Genomic DNA, 5,529 nt, shown 5'->3' with positions numbered 1-5,529 from the left:
GAAGGACTCCGCCCATTTTCAGCATATTTGACTTCTTTTTTTTCTTTTCTTATTTTGTACCCTAAAATATTGCTATTCTTTCCTTCAAACAACACCACATTCTCGATTTATCTAGCTCCGCCTTTTAAATAGTGGGGGAACCAAGGGAGGGTAATAGGACCAAACAGATATAAGATCACTAATAGTAAGCTAGACAAAGAGGGGACCACCGACTCTAGGAACCCGGGGGGGGGGGGTGATGGGGGAGATATGGGTTGCAGAAAGGGAACTGGGATGGGGGAGGACATATTTGGTGATGGGTATTCCCCTGATTCAATGTTACTACTGTGAAAGATATGTAAGCCATTATGATAAAAAAAATTGTGTTTTAATCAGAAATGTTCTTTGAAAAAAGAACTTTGACCTATCTTCCTAACATATGTATATAATTTTGTGATTAAAAAACATAAAATTGAAACAATTATAGAATATAAAGATGCACTATAGTGAAAAATTAAAAATATGTTATGGCTAAAGATGTTCTTATGCCTGTAATATTTAAAATATGCTCAAGCATAGCCTGATTACAAAAGTTTGATCATTGTCTTACCCCTTACACACAAATTCAACTCAAAGGATTGAAAGATTTTGATTTAAATCTATTACTATAAAGTACATGAAAGAAATATAGATACAACACTTCATGATGTTTTTTGGAATTTGACTCCAACATAAAGAAAGACAAAGGCAGGAAACGCAGAGGTGGCACAGAGCTGTAAAGCGTCTGCCTTGCTGGTGCTAGCCTAGGACAGACCATTGTTTGATCCCCTGGTGTCCCATATGTTCCCCCCGAAGCCAGGAGCGATTTCTGAGTGCATAGCCAGGAGTAGCCCCTGAGTGTCACCGGGTGTGGCCCAAAACATCCCCACCTCAATAAAAGAAAGAGACAAAGGCAAAAAAGTGGGCAGTAAACTAAATCAACTTTATTTTCAAACTATAACTTAATGTTTTTTAAACTAAAGTAAAAAGTACTTGAGCACTAACTTAAAATATTTCTATACAGTAACATAAACTATTATCAAAACATATATTCTACTGAATGAAATAATGAATGAAATGAAATATGATCACTTCACATATCTGAAAAAGAACGAATAACCCACATAATTACCATATTTGCCGGCGCATAAGACAACTGGGCACATAAGAGGACCCCCTAATTTTGCAGTTAAAACATAGGTTTAGGCCTATATTCACTGTATCAGACAGAACGTTCCTGTGCCGCAATTGTATGTACCACAGTGAGCCAATCACAACAAGCAAAGGTTCAAAGATTATACTGTCATAAACTCCTCTCTGACTCTGGCCAATCTGAGCAGCTTTTGACAGTGTAGATTCGGGTCCAGAACATTGTCTAATTGGCATGCATCAAAAGCCTGCTTGGATTGACTGAGTGAGAGAAGCAGTCCGAGCAGCCTGGCAGTGATTGGTGCACGATCGAGTTGGAAAATTCGTTTTGTGGCAATATTCAGACAATTTTCGTTTAGCGGCATATTGAAACATTTTTCGAGATATACTTGGCATATAAGACGACCCCCACTTTTCAGTTGACTATTTTTTTGCTTCAAAAGTCGTCTTATACGCCAGAAAATACAGTAATTCAAAATTTAACAACAGCAAAACTCTCATTAGAAAATGGGAGAGAATTGCTAGCAGACAGTTTACTAGGGTGGAATCAGTGACTAAAATCTGAATGAAAGAATGTTAATCACTATTATTATGAGTTGAAAATTAAAATAGAAGTGTGGTGTTTCCTCAAACCTACTGAAAACTTACATCAGGAATACCAGAAGCAACAAATGTTGGTTTGTATATATAGGAAAAAGAAACCCATCTATGCTATGTCTCTGGTAGGAAAGTAAATTGATTCAACTGCTATGGAAAAATATCATGAAAAGTTAGCAAAATCTTAAAAAATGGTAAGACCATATGATCAACAATCTGATTTCTTCCACTGTATCCCCCCAAAATGCAAATGCATTAATTTGAAAATATATAAGCATATCTATGATAATTGTATCAATATTTACTATAAAATATAAGGAAACAATTGTAGTGTCTGACAACAGATAAATAATATGTATTATATAAATATCAAAGGAAACATTGCTTATCAAATCTCAATTATTTTGCTACAATATTAAAAGAACCAGAGGAAGTTATAGTAAGTAAAATAAGTGAAAAGAAAAAAATAATGTATAATCTCACTCATAGGAGAAGCAAGAAAATAGTATGACATTTTGGCACATTGGTAGAGCACATTTTAAATGTATATGGCTGTATGAAGACCCTCATTACTGGGTGTGATTCTTGGCATTAAAATATCAACAATAACAATGTAGTGAAATCAAGTGGACAAAGTCAGACAACAACCCTCTGGACTCTGATTGTAAAAGTAGCAGCCAAATGAGAAATTTTGAGGCAAGAAGAATATTCAAATGGACTATAATGTAGAAATATTGAAATTTAGGTGATAAAAGCAACATGGTTATATTTACTAAAACGGTATAACTTGTATACTGATAAAACATGCACATTGTAAAATAATTTTAATACATAAAATAAATACATACAAAATAGAAAAGTCTTCATTAAGTTCTTAATTATGTAAGAAAATTCAGCTTAATGGTGATTCTGCACTTCCGAATTGTTATATGTAACATATTCATTTAATTTGAAGAACCAATTTGAGATAAATTGAAGACAGTTCCTTCATGGAGAAAGAGATTACTCTGATTTTCCTATTGCATGCTGGTTATTACAAAGTTTTTCTCACTATTTTAATACAGTTCATTTAAGTATAAAAAATATTTTATATTGGCAAAGGGTTCTGTTCTACATCCTTCTAATTAGAATACATATTATTTATGTAAGTTTAGATGTAACTTGCCCAATGGCTTACTTGCAAATTTTTCAAAGGCTAGTATTTGAATGACAGTTAACTCTTATGTTATTACTCAGAATAATAATGTTCTAAAAAGTCACAAAAATGGCTATTATAGCAAATATTGAATAATTAATTTAGAAGAAATAAGGTATTCTATTTTGAAGGTTTTCTACTTTTACAAGTATCTTAAACATTTTGTAAACTTATTAATATTTTAATCTTCCATTAATTTTTTGTTATTTAATTTATATTTGATTATTCAACATTGAACTCATGGACAATGACACTAATACTCATGCTTGAATGAAACTTACCTATTTTTTACTCTAACCTTTGCAGTATTCTTACTGTTATGGTCACTAGGCAATATCTCAACACATATCTGAATGTGCTATTCAACAGTGAAATCACCTCTGAAAAGAGCAAAAGTGTGAAAAACATGACACTATTATCTAGAGCATGAAAGAGACACTTGTTTATAGCATGTGATCTGAAAAGAGAAGCCAGCATTCTGACTTGTTTTATATCAGAATGTGCATATTGCAAGGCTTTTTAACCACGTCACTGCTCTGCACATATTTCTAAATGACCACGAAAGTAGCGTGGGTCTAGATTTGGGAATTAAAAATAAATTTAAATCAATAGGAAATTTAGCACAAGGAGTTTTTGAATAAAAACATTGTCTAGATTATTTTCCAAATTAATGTTTTTTTCCCAAACAATGTTATCAGAGTTAACAGTGTCAGTTTTAATCTTATTTAACCTGCGGACAAGGTTATTCAAGATCTGCGTGATTTTATTTCTGAGTACACTGATTCATGTTTCTTCTCCTTGAAGGAGGAATGAGGAATAAACAGTAGTCATAGTGTAAAAAAGCCCTTAAAGATATTATTATTATCCCAAAATATCTCAAGTATAGTAAGGTATAAAATCAGAACACTAAGATTTCAGAAAATAGGAAAGGTATTGGTAATGTTGCAAAACATGATAAGAAGTAAGAAACATGGCCTCAGTTAGAGAGCTGAATACATATGTGTGGACTGAATGATTAGACATTTGTGTGCTGTTGATTTTTATTTAATCCCCAGGACTACATTGTCTTCCAAGCACCCGCTGAGGTCACTTATGAGTACATAGGAATAGCTGGGTATTCTTTTAAAAAATTCTTTTTTTTTTGTTTTGTTTTTCGGGCCACACCCATTTGATGCTCAGGGTTATTCCTGGCTACGCACTCAGAAATTGCTCCTGGCTTGGGGGGACCATATGGGACGCCGGGGAATCGAACCGTGGTCCTTTCCTTGGCTAGCGCTTGCAAGGCAGACACCTTACCTCTAGCACCACCTCGCCGGCCCCGAAAAAATTCTTTTTTTAAAAAGCTATGCCCAAAAGAGCCTTGAGCATTCATGATGTCAATACTGAAGTAGAGAAATTTTCTACTGGAACTTTCAAAGATTTACAATTCTCTATTACACTTCTGCATTCTCACTGAAATCACCCCAACTGAGCTGGCTCCATAGCTCAAGAGTTAAGACTATGGTCTTGTGAAATCACCTGTTTAAATTGATAAGGGATTTTTCCCCCCTTACTGTGCATACTTTTCAATTCTGAAGGTGCTAGATTGATAGAGATGGAAAAAGTGACCTCTACACATTCTCATTGCAATACAATTGCTAGACCATCCTAGCCTGAGATTTTTAAGGGTGCACAGACATTCTTTACCTACACCTAACATCTGGGATTTCTGTGCCACTTCTGTTTGACATTGTGCCTAATTCTCTGATCTCAATGGACAAGAAACTAGAAATCCCAGAGAATCTTGGAGCATGGAGTGCCTTTTATCCCCACTTCCCTTTCAATACCTTCAATTCGTGTAGCAAAGGCTACTCAATTTCTTGCATTATTTTTATTTTATTATATTTTGCCTTTTCAATATTATATTATTTTATACCTTTCCAATACTTCCTGATCTTTTTGAGTGAGTTAAATTTTAAAGTCACAATATCTAATGCAACTTTTGGTAAAAATGTTGGTTTATTTTGTACCTAATGAAGTGTTCCCCATTTTTCTAAAGTTTCTTCCAATTTTTTCTCAATAATCATCTCTTGTTATTTTGATTTTATTACTCTCTTCCACATTTTCAAAATTGTGTTGTCCTCAAACTAAACGAAACTTCAAATAAAGTGTCATTAACATACATGAAAGTTATCAAGTATAGAATCACTGATACATTTATAAGACCAAATGACTTTTTTATACTCATGCTTTATTAAAATAAAAAGTTATCTATTAAAATAAACGAAGAAAAAAGGCACACACAGTACAGGGCCTAGTAAGTACAAAATATTATTTAAAATTCTGATTCCCCTATGTAGTCTTATGATGAGCACCGAATTCTTTCAGCACACAGAGTATTATAACTAAAGATGTGTGCGAACTCATCTGTGGACATGGATTACCGATATTACTGACTTACCTAGTTTCCAACCTCTCCTACACAGTGCAGGCATCTACCTTAATTCACATTTTTGTTAGTTAGCAATCTAGGATGCCCAAATCCTCACATATAGACAATCTTTTCAAGAAGGATACTATATTTGATCATA

This window comes from Suncus etruscus, chromosome 17 (genome assembly GCF_024139225.1).
Source record: "Suncus etruscus isolate mSunEtr1 chromosome 17, mSunEtr1.pri.cur, whole genome shotgun sequence".
Taxonomy (NCBI): domain Eukaryota; kingdom Metazoa; phylum Chordata; class Mammalia; order Eulipotyphla; family Soricidae; genus Suncus; species Suncus etruscus.
The sequence above is the reverse complement of the archived record's forward strand: the minus strand, read 5'-3'. Positions refer to the sequence as shown.